This window comes from Fringilla coelebs, assembly GCF_963513975.1.
Source record: "Fringilla coelebs genome assembly, chromosome: 6".
Taxonomy (NCBI): Eukaryota; Metazoa; Chordata; class Aves; order Passeriformes; family Fringillidae; genus Fringilla; species Fringilla coelebs.
Genome location: NC_140034.1, coordinates 53,842,405 through 53,855,886, shown reverse-complemented (window position 1 = coordinate 53,855,886; position 13,482 = coordinate 53,842,405). Strand labels below are relative to the sequence as shown.

At 49.0% G+C, this 13,482-nt stretch overlaps 1 protein-coding gene across 1 annotated transcript in view; it reads left to right on the top strand.

Annotated features, from left to right (window-relative positions):
* Window positions 1-217: 217 nt before the first annotated feature.
* Window positions 218-13,482, top strand: part of DAGLA (diacylglycerol lipase alpha) — a 51,372-nt gene continuing 38,107 nt past the window's right edge. Inside the window, exons 1-2 of the mRNA XM_084208004.1 lie at window positions 218-340; window positions 2,722-2,811. The gene's annotated coding sequence lies outside the window, so the exon portion shown is untranslated. The remainder of the gene's footprint in view (window positions 341-2,721; window positions 2,812-13,482) is intronic.

Here is a 13,482-nt window from a genome sequence, read left to right as displayed (position 1 = left end):
TCAGCCCAGGGGCGGCCTCTGCCCGCAGCAGGCGGGGTTCCCTGGATCCCACCGAGAATTCCCCGCTGGAACCCGCGGCCGGCCCGGCACTGCCCCGCCCCGTGGCGCTACCGCCGGCCGCCACCAGGCGGCGCCGCCGCGCCCCGCACCCCTCGTTGCCGTGGCGACCGCAGGTTGCGTAGCGGCCCTTACGCAGTTGACGCAGTGGGCGGCCCCGGCGAGGCGGGGGCGGCCCCGGCAGGGCGGAGGCGGCGTTGGAGAATCGGGGGCCGCAGGGCCCCCGGCATGGAGGAGGCGGCGGCGGCCGCGGCGCTCCCGAGGCGGCGGCAGCGGGAGCGAGGTGAGGGACAGCGATGGGAATGGCGCGGCAGCGGGGCCGGCGCTGCGGCAGGTGCGGGGGAGCCGGGAGGGCGCTGGCAGGGCCGGGGTTGCGCCCGCCGCCGCCCCCCGCCCCGCTGGGCTGCAGGCCCGTGCCGCCCGAGGGGTCTGGATCCCGCAGGGAGCGCGGCATTCCCGGCCGGAGGGCCCCGCTCCATGTGGCCTGCGCCCCGTGGGAAGCGGTGGGATTCCACCTGCGCCTCTGGAAAGCCGCCATCCTGCCCCGGGCAGGTGCGAGGCGTGAAGGTGATCCCGCCGTTCGGGAGCCGGGATCCTGCGGAGGGAGGCGGGAGCGGTGCTGCTGGATGTCCAGGGAGGAGAAGCTGCGGTGTGGGTGTGACACAGGGATTCTTGCTCCTAGCTTTTATTACTTCCCGCAGGGAACGGTACCTGACTTGAGCAACGCGGGCGGATGCTGAGCCGTGGCCGTAAAATTCCCAAATTTGGGATCGCAGGCAGCTGCAGAAGTGAGATATCCTGATGAAAGTAAGGGAGATGTCGCTCCGAGATCTTGGAGCTGGGATGCTGCTAGGCTGCTCGGCCAGAATTACCGCTGTGCCCAATTCTGGGAATTAGTACCTGCTGGTGTATTTGGGACAGGCTTCAGTTGGCACTGGGAATATGGGAATGGGGACTGCCGAGCCTGGTGCACACCATGGTGCTTGGAGCCTGCTCCAGGTGGGAAATCACACAGTGATTCACCAAGGTGGGATACAGAACCCTGGGACATGAAGGCAGCAAAACTCTGGGGAATGGTTTTAAAGGAAAGGAGTATTCCATGGTGGGAATATTCATCTCCCCCTGGATGAAACTTAGTGGGGATGAGTTGCTGCATCCTCCTGGCTGGACAGGGAGAAGCATCCGAGTTTTTGTGGTCAGGCTGAGTGTTCTTAAATGGGAGATAATGAAATTGTGGGAAGTGGCTCTTGGAAAGCCTCGGACTCTCCGTGATTCTGGCATTGGCTTGGCTGAAATGTGTGTCCTGTGGACGCTGCTGGAAGAAGCTTTCCAAGTTGGAAACCTGAGCTGGGGGAAGGTGTTTGTTGTGCCAGGTGTTGGTTTTCAGGGTCATAAAAGTTGCACGGGGGTCTTAAAGCTGCTGGGGAAAATCCAGCAGTGCCAGCTTGGACTGGGAATGGCTGAGGGGGTCAGGAATGCCCAACAGGGACGAGAGATGTGGAAAAGCATCTATTATATAAATGATACAAATAACCTGGAATTTCTGCAGCCAAAGCCCTTCAGCAAGGAGCAGGATAAAATTCCCTCTTTAAGTGCGAATTTAAACTGGAAATTTGGGAGTTGGCAGCTCTGCTGTCCAAAATTTTACTCAGGAGGGTCAAAATCAGGGATTTAAGGATATGGACTATGTACAGCAGGTACTGATTTTGTCAGTGCTGACCTAAAAAAATCCTTATTTGACCCGAATTCCCATTTAAATTAAGGCACTGGGAACTTTTTGCCTGCTACCTGCACAGCTAGATCTGAATCCCAGAGGCAGGGAATGCTGTAAATCCCTCTGGTTGCTGGGAAAAGGGTGGTGAGAAAGGGAAACTTCTCTGGGCTGTGTCCACCTGTTCCCTTTCCAGAGGGCTGGGAAGGAGCAGTTGTGCAATGATGGGATTTAAGGGAAGTGATGTGCCAGGAGGGAAAGTGAGAAGGGTGAAAACGCTCCTCCCAATGACCAAAAATGTGAGGAATAAAAAAAATCCCACGTTTTGGAAACTTTGCTAAAATTCCCTGGACAAGCAATTACAGCAACCAAAAAAACGCTTCTGCTTGGGGGCTTTTTTTTGGACTTTGTGTGGGAATCTCAGTCCTGTTCCTTCTGCTCTCCCTCCCCTTGGAAGTTAATTAACTGAGAGCTGGCTGCTCCAAACGAGGTCACTTGGATTTCGGAGCTGCCGTATCATTGTGTGGATTTGCAAAATCAGGATTTACGGCTTGTGTGCCTTAGAAATTTTTCCTTAAAGTGGCATAATCCTAGTTTTTGGGGGTCTTTTTCCCGCAGCTGGAAGGATGTAAGGAGGAGAAGTGTTCAGATTGGAGGGTGTAAAGCTTGGGAAGCTGCTCAGCTTTGGATGGAAGAGAGTTTGGAGAAGCTTCCAGTCATTCCCAGGCCTGGCTGTCATTTATGAAACTTCCTTGGACTAAACCAGCAGGAATTCTCTTCTGTCCCAAATATCCCTGTCCTGTCTGAATACTTTTTTTTTTTTGGAATTAAACCTTTATACCTCCCCTAGACCACGCAGCTTTATTCTGGGGAGCCTGCGCCCTGCTTTTCCTCCCCTCTCATTCCATCTTTCCCAAATAAATGACCCGTGGTTCCACCTCTGCTCCCAACAGTGATCCAGCTGATGAATAAGAACATCCCGAGCTGGATTGAGCCCTGGAGTTTGAGGAATTTCCAGTTAAAGGCACAGCAGTTGAGATGGGGTGAGTGAAACCATTTTAATCTGCTCTTGGAGCTGCAGGGCTGGAGTTTTTTGGGCACTGGGAGCAGATGAAAGTGGCCTTTGTGCCATGGGAAGTGTGACAAATGGACTTTTGTGGGATCTGCAGAGAGTGCTGGGATGTTTAATCCTGCTGGGATAGATGGGAGTCAATCAGGCTCTTCATTCCAGGTCAGTTGGAGCTGATATTTTTGTTATTTCATACATTATATTGTTAATTTAGGTGTGTTTCTATACCTTATTGTGTGGATTTCTAAGGAGAAATCAGAGAAAAAATCCTTGAAAATTTGCCAGGTGCAGCACCTGCCCAGCTTGGAACTTTGAAAATGGAAGAAATTAGAATGGTCTTCCAGGTTTTGGTAAAAAATGGGAAAGTTTGCTTTGCTGAGGAATATCCTGCCCTGAAATATGGACAAAAATGCTGCTGGACCCTAGCAGGGATTTTGGATACAGGAAGTAATTCCCACAGAGTTTCGGGAAAAATGTGCCCGGTACCTTCAGGTATTCCTTCTTCCTCCTTTTCTTTCCTTTCTCCCCTCTTTCCATTGGAAGGCACATGGATCCCTTACCTCTGGATCTCTTTGGAAAGATGAAACAAAAAAAGCTTTGGATTATTTTCCTCTTCCTTGCAGCAGGAGCTGGAAATCTGCATGGCAGGCAGAGACTGTCAGGAATTCTGTCCTGGGCTCTTAATCCAGGAGTTTCTTCTTTAACTCAAATCCTTCCTTAACTGTTCTTGTGCTCCAGCAGATCCCTGAAAATCCTCATCCTGCTCCATCCCATTGGCATTTATCCCTCTCTTTGAGGGGCCTTCTGAGCTCCTCTTTAAAGATCTGTGGAATTGCATGAAAATTCCTGGCTTTTTGTTCCCTTCCAGCTGAGGTTTTGGTTCCTACGTGTTCCCTCGGTGTAGAATTAAAACAAGTGGGTTCCTCAGGGGTGGCTTTGAGCTCAATAGGAATTTTTCCCTGAAAACAGGATACAAGATGTAATTTGGAGCCTTCAATTCCAAGTTTTCCTGGTGTTTTTCACTTGCCGTTCCATCAGGAGTCAGTGGCAAATATCCCAGTGCAGCTCACTCGTAGCCATCAGTAAATATGGGAATGCCACCTTAAATGAGCATTTTCCACTACTTTTTTCCTCTGGAACATGTTTCCTTGGGATTTCTTGACCTGGAGGTTTTATTATCCTCACAGATCTAGGTGATCCTGATTTTACATCCAGGCAGGCTGCAGGACAGACTCCTTATCCTTGTTCTTTTGGAATAGAATGCTGAATCCCTCAGGCCACCTTAAAACATTTGAACTGGATAATGAGAAGAAACAGGAAAATTCAGGACATTCCTATTATAGTTCAGTGCAGCAAATAGAAAATGGGGAGGTTGGGATGGAATTCAGCCCTTTCTTCCCTGAAAGGTGCTTTTCTTCCCTGGAAGGTTCCCATTTGGATGTGTCCTGATGCTCCATGTCTGCTGAAAGTTGGAATTTCCACAGCTCTGCATCCTTTGGGATGAAATTTATTATTCTGTCATGGCTTGTCTTTGCAGCCCAGGTCTCTGGTGTTGACACAGGCTGGATGTATTTTTGGAATATGGATTTCAGCTCCAAACTGGGAGCCTCTGGAGGCTTGGCTTTTCCCATTGGGTCTGCTAAATGATCCTGCAAATTGGTGCTGTTTTCTCCTGTGGGAAATGAACTGTTTCACCTCCGAGAAAATCAGAACAAGGCTGGTGCTGCTTTAGGAGCTTCCAGCATCTCAGCCAGCCGGGGATTGTCCTGAAAAAACTTTATCCTGCTTTTCTTGGATCCCATGATTAGAATCCTGGAATGATTTGGGTTGGAAGGGGCCTTAAAGTTCACCCACTATCCCAGGTAACTCCAAGTCCCATCCAACCTGGCCTTGGACACTTCCATGGATCCACAACTTCCCTGGGCACCCTATTTCTTGGTGATATCCAGATCCTATAAATGTTCTTCATGTACCTCTGGGCCACGTTTAACCTTTGGAAGCACATTCCCCTTTTTGTGATTCCGGGTTTTTTCCGGCTGATTCAGTTGTTTGTCACCATCTCCATGGCACCAGAGCATCCGCTAATGACAACCAGCATTTCCCTAAATGAGAGCATTCAGGGATGAACTGGATTTTTCCTTGGAGAGGGGAAAACATATGCCCTGTCAGAGGAAGGAGAAAAACTTCCTATAAAAGCAGGAATTTGTGATTTGTGCTGCTCATTTTCTTCCCTGGATAGAGTAGTGAATAAGGGAAAATTTCATGGAGAGATTTTGTGCTCTGTGTGATTGCTCTTCCCTCTACCTTGAGCAGTTCTCCCTTACTTTCTAGTGGAAAAAGGGGCATCCATGTTCCAAAACTGGAAGGATTAGAGCTTTCCTCAAAATTCACTGACAAATCCAGGGGCAAAATTCCCTTTCCCTTTGTGGAATTATGGTGTTAAAGCTTCTGCGGGAAGCCACAGGTTGCTTTGTCTGGAAAACCTTCTTCCCTCTTAATTTTGTGGTTATTCCTGGATCAATGTGTTGCTTTTGGAAAAGAGTCTTTTGGCCCTTAAAAAAGGAAGGGATCATATTTTCTCCCTGAGCTCATTTGAGCACCTCCAGTGCCATAATCAAATTTAACTCAGTAGGAAACGGGTACATCCCCAAATCCAGTGTTATCCATGGTTATTCCAAGGCCTGATAGAGCCTGAGATTAAAGGAATTTGTTGCATGGAACTCTTTGCCTTATGGAATCCCAGCTGGCAAGGAGAATTTCGGGACTCTCTGGGGCCTTGCTCTGACTTTGTGTTCCCCTTGGATGAGGGCGGAGGAATGAGGAGAGGCGAGCTGGGAGGTGGGAAGCACGTGGGAAGCTGCAGAAAATGCTCGGCAATGGGCGGCTGAGTAAGTGCGGAGCCTCCTGGGAATACTGGCAGAGTTGGTGAAATTCCCTTGTGAGGTGGGGAGCAGGAATTTGGGGAGGGAAATCAGGAACATGCCAATGTTGGAAGTTTCTCTGTTATCTAACGTGTGAGTTTGCAGGATGTGTTTTATTCTGGTGAAAAGGAGGATTGGGAGAACTTCTCATTCCCTACAATTCCATGACTGGATGTGGGAGCCAGGTGGGATTGCACTCTTCTCCCAGGGAACAAATGACAGGTCAGGAGGAAGCTGCCTCAAGTTGCATCAGGGGAAGTTTAGTTTGGCTATTGGGAATATTTCTTCATGGCAGAGGTTGTAAATCACAGGAAGATGCTGCCCTGGGCAGCAGGGACTGGTGGAGTCCCCATTCCTGGGGGGATTTAAAATCTACATGGATGTGATACCTGGGGATGTGGGTTAGCAGGTTGATAGTTGGATTTGATGAACCTAAAAGTCTTTTCCAACCTTAACAATTCCATGATTCTTTATGTGCAGGCCAGGCACTCCTGAGGGGTTTGATGTTCCCAACTTTTCCCACGTCCTTCATACCATAACCCATGTTTTGTGTCCATGGATTTGCTGGCTCCTTGCATGTTTGTTCCTTGGAATGGCCTGGAACCCTGATTTCCAGCCATTTCTGGGTAGGAACTGGGTAGGAACTCCAAGGATTCTCATATTTAGCCTTGATTCCTTGGGACACAAGAGGCTTAGTTTGATCCTCAGTGGGATGATCCTGCCAGATTTTCCTTCTCTTGGCGGGTGACAAGACAGGGAAGTGAACTTTTGAAATTGAGACATCTGTAAGCCCAGTAAGGACTCGCAGTTCCGGGGTTTTGGGATACACTGAGGGAATTCAGGCAGCGGAACTGATCCGAGGTGGCTTTTAACGACTCCGGGCTCACCCAGATCCTTCTGGCTCAGGAGAGCGGAAGGGAATGCGCTGTGTTTGTTCACTGGATGCTCATCCCAAGGGTCGGATTAGTTCAGCGTTCCGTGGCAGCTCCAACCGGGTGGACGAGGTGCTGGGGAGGTGTCACCTGGGCAGGCTGAGGAAAAGGCGGAGTCGCCCCAGGGAACGTGGGAATCTGTCCAACACGGAGGATCCTGGACGGTCCTCAGCCAATTATCCTCTTAAAACCTTGGGATGTTGTGCAATGGACGAGTCAATCATAGGATATCCCAGGTTGGATGGAACCCACAGGTATCATCGGAATCCAGCTCCTGTTGTCCTTGGTGTTCCCAGCTGCCATTGTATTTATCCTGTCATTTTCCAGATACTCTCCTCATTCTTCTTTTTGTGTTAACTCTTAACTGAACAACACTTGGAAGCAGGATGTGGATTGAGGAGAGTGAGAGGCACTTCCTACTGCTAAAAAATGAGGCTTCTCATTCCAGAAAAGCCTAGACAGGGGGGGTTTGGAAAACCAGATGGAATGGGAAGAACTCATCCTGGTTCCTGTTCCTGTAGCTGCAGGATTTTGCCTTTTGTGTGCCAGAGCGGGGAAATGCTGCCCTTTGGAGTGCAAAAAGCATGGAAGGGTGTGGTCGGAGCAATCCGGAACCTTTTCACCTGAAAGCACCTGATTTATGACACCAAAATCCCAGTGTTAACGTGGATTTGTTTGGTGAACTGCTCGGCTCTGAGTTCCCTGGGGCTGGGCCAAAACACTCCCTCCTGCCTGGCATGGAAAACGCAGCCCTGGAGCCTCTACTCTGGAGCATGAGGGCTCAGCATTCCCAAAAAACAGTGAGTTGGCCTTTCTGTTCTTCCAGCAGTTGCTATTTGGTTAAACCTTAATATTTAGGGATGTTTTTGGGTGGAGACTGGGAGCAAATCTCCTTTTCCTTCTGAAATGCTTTCACCATTCTAGTGTGTCAGGGCCTGGAAGTTTTACATGGATAGGATGAAGGCAGATGGATCTTGTATCTCAGTGTCCAGAGGTAAAAGGTTTTGTGCCAGAGGGTGTGATACTGGAATTCCTGGTTGTCCAAGTGGGAGATCCTGTTCCCAGGCAACATGACCATTTGTTGCTCTGTACTTTACACAGCGTCCTGGTGTTTGCTCAGCTCCTTACACCTGACTGCAAGGGTTTTCCAAGGAATTTGCATTTCAAATAGGAGTTTTTGTTGAAACTCTGGCTTTTTTGGGGAGAAGAAGTGACAAATCCCTTTAGGAGAGAGTAAAAGTGAGGAATTTAGGACTTGGTGGCCCCCGGGGCTGTGGCTGCTGCTCCCTTTTTGGAGTAGAAATGAGAGAATTGTAGAATTGTTCTTTTACCTTTCCCAATGTTTATAGTATTCCAGCTGCTCAGGCTCCATTAGACATCACTGCTCTTGGAAAAGCAGATGAGGTTGGAAGTTCTCATGTTCCTATGGGAACAGGGAGTTTCAAGGCTTGGAGTTCTCATTTATAAGAAGATTTGTCAGAAAAGGTAGGAAAGGGATTTAATTTCTGACTTAAGTGGGAAACCAAGATTCCTTCTCTCCCAATTGGCTCCTGACTCTGAGTTTTCCCATTCCAGGCTGCTCTGTGGCCTCGGAGTTAATTACAAGTTGGATAAGGAGATGCCTGAATCCACCCTGCAGTTGTTTTGCTGACTCAGCAGCTCAGAGATCCTTTTTCTAGGGAGGGGGGCAACAAAAAGACCACCCTGGATTCCAGATGCTTGTGGAGCAGGTTAGGAACCCCCTTGGGATGAATTTTCCAGGCTGAGCTGTTCCTGAATCTGCTTTTCCCACCTCCTTGGAAGTAGATAAGATGTTCAGGACAGAGAAAGCTTTTTCCCCAGTGCAGCTGTTGTTTAAATAGCTCCCAAGGAATATGGGACTTTGCCCAGTCCTGTCTGCATGCCTCTTCCTGGGAATATTGCCCCATGTGTGCTCAGAAAGGCTGGAGGTGGCGGGGGGGAAATCCAGGAAAACAGCTGCGTTGTGTGAGGGAAGAGGAATTGCAGTCCCAAAGTTCACTTAGAAAATTGAAACGGGAAAAAGAGGAGAGGTCAATTAAGGAAGAACTGTGGTTTTCTAAATGAGGTTCCAGCCAAATCCAATGGAAAACAGGCACCTGCCATGGGATGGGGTCTGGGTTTCAGTGTGTTGGGATCCTGACTGAAGCAGCTGTGCAGTTTTTTCCCTGTGGGAGTTTCCCTAGAGTTCTTCTGCCACTGCACCATGGCTGGGTTGTGGTCAGCGCAGCTGGGACTCTTGCCTGAGGGATCCAATCCCTTAATTTGTCATAAATCTGGATTTGGGACTTCTGCCTGAAGGTTATCATCCCTTATTTTGTAATAATGGGGTTGTCTTTTTTTTCACCCTAAATTTGGATTTTCCATTAATCAGTAGCTGTTATTAGTTATGACTTGGTACTTTAATACTTCAATTTTCCATGTTTCCAATGCTGCAGAATGGAATTTGAATTCATCCATCCCTTTGGAGGGCAGGGAAGTTTCAGCTCTCTGGTTAAAGGGGAGCTCTGCCTTCCTTGGAGCCTTTTTCCTTGGAACTATTTTGGGAGCATGACTTCATCTTCCTCCTGGAGCGGGGGAAAAGCCCACCCCAGAAACGTGGGGGATTCAGAGCTTCTGTTCTTCCCTGCAGAAAATCACGGAATTGTGCCTCAGATTTCCCTGAAATGGGGGTGTTGGATCGTTGTAGGAGGGAAAAGGGGTGAGTTGTGTGCTGCTGGTGGACGGATCTGTGTTCTCCAGAGGTCACTCCTTGCTGGCAGCCCGGAGCAGGAATGGGATTCCTGGGTGCTGGCAGCTGAGGGAGGGGTGTTAAAGAGGCAGCTCCTGCTGGCTTTTCCAGTGATTCCAACCCCTTCCCTCCTTGTTTTCTCTTGGATGTTTACCTCTGGATTCTTTGGCTCCCATCCTGGTAATGCTAAACCCTGTGGTGGACTTGGGAAGAGCTGGATGAGGGTGGAGGTGAGAATTGTTCCCGACACATTTCAGAATGTGGATTGTCCCTCCCCATCCCCTTGCAGCTTTCCTGGTGGAAATGCAGACTTTTCCCATTTTGCTGTGTTGTCTCCTTCCTGGTTTATCAGGGAGAGAGGGAAGAAGGGATGTGTGGACTGCTAGTACTGGAATTTAAAACTTCCTCATGGAAAGGGACAGGGTCATCCCGGTGTCCTTTTTACCTTTTCCAGCTTCAGTCTAGGAGCTGGAACACCTTGAAAATTCCAGCCAGGAAATCATGTCGCTGAGGGGAAAATTATTCCTAGTGTCATTCCATAACCTTATTCTCTTACTCCAGAGGGATCATTTGATCTTTTGCTGGACACTGATCCCAGCTGGGAAAAACGAATATGGAGGAAAGAAGAAACCTGTGAACATGGAGTTTTCCCAGCTAAAGGAATGCTTGGGTTCATCCTGTGCTGGATAATTGCAGGCTGGATGTTGGAGCTGGGTATTCCCTGGGTCTGTGTGCTCTGCTGTTTCCCTCTTTGCAGTGAAAATGAAATCATTCAATATCCATGGGATCTTTATAAATCCTTAAATATCCATGGGAGGTTGCAAAAATGGGAATGTCAGTGGTTGGAGACATTGATTGATTTCTTTTTTCCCCACTGGAGAAGGTGTGTTGTCTGTGGAATGTGGGAAAGACTGTCAGGAACCTGGCTGGGAAGGTGTGTGAGAAACTCCTGGAATTCTGGGAGCTGTTAGGAGTGCTCAAGAGATCCCTTCTCCAAGAGACCTTTGGAATTCTCTTGGTATTTTGAAAAAAAATCAGAGCTGACTGACAAGCCGGGTGGCAAGTGACACTTGAGTTGTGCCAGGGGAAGTTTTAGGTTGGATACTAGGGAAAATTCCTTCATGGAAGGGGTTGCAAAGCATTGGAACAGGCTCCAGTGGTGGAATCTCCATTCCTGGAGGGATTTAAAATCTGCATAGATGTGGCACTTGGGATAGTTGTGGTAGCCTTGGCAGTGCTGGGGAATGTTGGACTGGATGATCTTGGAGGGCTTTTCCAACCTGAACAATTCCATGATCCATTTGTCCATGCTGTTGGACACACAGTAGTCTGTCTGTCATTTGAGGACAATTTGCCTCTTCCCTGGGCTGTGGGATCCCAAAACATCTCCACAAGGATGCAGGCAAAATTCCTGTTATTCCTTATCAAGAAGACTGGGAATATTTTCCCTTGCTGCCCAGAAGAGAACTATAGGAGATCTCAGCTTGTGCCTGTGCTCTGAATTTAAGGCTGAGGGAAGGAACTGAGGCAAAAACAGGCATAGGATTGGGATGGAGAGTCGGACCTGGGCAGGGATAATTCCTGATCCTTCAGAGCTTGATTATGATTCTTTAATCAACTGTGTTAATTACGATATCATATTGCTCCTAGGCCTCTGAGCTCTGATCAGGGATGAGGATGTGAACTGAAAAAGATGGAATAAAGGAATTTTTTCCAGCTTTGGAAGTTCACTTGTCCTGGCAATAGCGGAATGAGTCACCAAACCCCAACTCTGGTGCCTGTGATCTCTTCCCAGCTGATTAGAGCATTCCCACCAAGAGCTCTTCCAGGCATTTCCTTTTGAAGCTTAATTGAAAAAGCTCTGGATGATTGGATACTTCATGGTTAATTATAAGATAATTAAAGGAAAGCAGGGAAAATCCACACCTGGACAAATCCTGCCGAAGGAATCTCTGCAAAGGCACTCCATTTAATTACCAGGACGGCCACATGTTGCCTCGGGAATGAGAGGAAAAAGGAATTTCTTTTCCAGCAGCCTCAAACTGGTTGGGCTGGGAGCCAGAGGCTTATCCTGAAGTAGATCCCAATGAACAGCGTTTTTCTTTATAATCCTGTTAGGATTATAAATTCAAGTGTGAAATTCGTTTGGAATTCATGTCAGCTGGAGTGGGGGAAATCAATTGCAAAAATGCATCCCTGTGCTCTTGGAGCAGGGATCCTTCCTGTTTTCTGAGGATTGCCAACTTCCCTGGACAAGATTTGAGCTCAGCTGGTCTTTGGAAAAATGGATTTGCTTTCCCTTGCTTTCCAAAAGCTGCAGAGGTGTTGAGTTCGGTAGAGAGAGATTGGGATCACCTGGCCATGATCCAGGATGTCCAGCAGCCAGGTGGGAAATCCAGCTACAGCCCTGAGGATGATCCTGCTGGGATGTGCTGCAGGAAAGGTGATGTTTTTCCTGTTTAATTCAGATATGGATTGAGGACAGGCTGGGATTGTTGGGAATGTTCACCCTGGACAAGAGAAAGCTCCAGGGAGACCTTAGAGCTTCTTCCAGAGCCTAAAGGGGTTCCAGGAGAGCTGATGAGGGACTTGGGACAAGGGTCTGAAAAGACAGGACAATGGGAATGGCTTCCCTCTGCCAGAGGGCAGGGATAGATGGGGTATTGGGAAGAGATGCTTCCCAGTGAGGATGGCAAGGCCCTGGAATGAATTTCCCAGAGAAGCTGTGGCTGCCCCATCCCTGGAAGTGTCCAAGACCAGCTTGGGCAGGGTTTGGAGCAACCTGGGATAGTCTTTGCCCATGGCAGGGGCTGGCTGGAATGGGATGAGCTTAAGGTCCCTTCCTACCCAGGCCATCTGGAATTAGGGATAGTTTTAGGAGGAGCACATTCATCTCATTTTTGGGATCCTCCTATCTATATTTTAGGAATCACATGGTTGATTTAGTTGCTGGATCATCTCCTGCTGCTTCTAGTTACCTCCTGCTGTAGTCTGGCCTTCCCCAGCTCCAGAGTGGTGCATTCCCACATGTGGCCAGTTCATTTTTACTGCTCCCCATTCCCTTGGGAAGGATAGTTCCTGGTTTTCTGTGGTATAACCAATTGTTAGGAACAGTCAGTTCCAATCTGTGCCATTCAGTTTGTGCCTGCACAGCTGCTTGGAGCCAAGGAATGCTTTTCCAGGGATTTCTTCGGCTGCAGCTCTGCTCTTGTCACGTGGGTTTTCTGCTTCTGCCTCACCTCCTTTCACCTCCCTCTTGTCCAGCTTTTCCAAATTAATTCTGGCTCTGGAACTGGTGGCTGAGAGGGCAGGGACAGTGTCCCTGGAGTGACAACTTTCCAAGCTCCTTCCAAGCTCTGCGGAAGGACTCCCCCATAACAAGGGAAAGCGAGGAGGGTATGGAAACATGGAGAGTGGTGGTAACTGGGAGAAAGATCCCAAAATAGTTTAGGTTGGAAGGGATCTGAAATGTGATCCAGTTCCATCCCCCAGCCAGGGGCAGGGACACCTTCCACTATCCCAGGTTGCTCCAAGCCCCAGCCAAGCTGGCCTTGGACACTTCCAGGGATGGGGCAGCCACAGCTTCTCTGAGAAATTCAGGGTCTCATCACCCTCACAGTGAACAATTTCTTGCCAATATCCCATCTAATTCCACCCTGTGGCAGTGGGAGGCCATTCCCATTGCCTTGTCACTTTTTGCCTTTATCCATAGTCCCTCTCCAGCAATCTTGGAATCTCTTCAGGTGCTGGAAAGAGCTCCGTGGTCTTGCCTTCCCCTCTCCAGGCTGAGCAAGGTCAGTGTATCAAGGAGACATCAGGAGTGCCAATTAGGGAATAAGCATGGAAGCAGGAGGAGATTCCTGGTGCCTTGGCTGCAGCCAGGAGTGTGTGGCCGTGCTTCCTGTGGCACTGAGTTTGCCGGATATTGGAGCATAGATACGGGAATCAGCAGTTCCCGCTCCAGGATCTGTAGTGATGAATCCATGGGGAGAAACAGGCACAAGGAGTCTGTGTCAGCAGGAAAAAGTTGGAGTAAATATGTG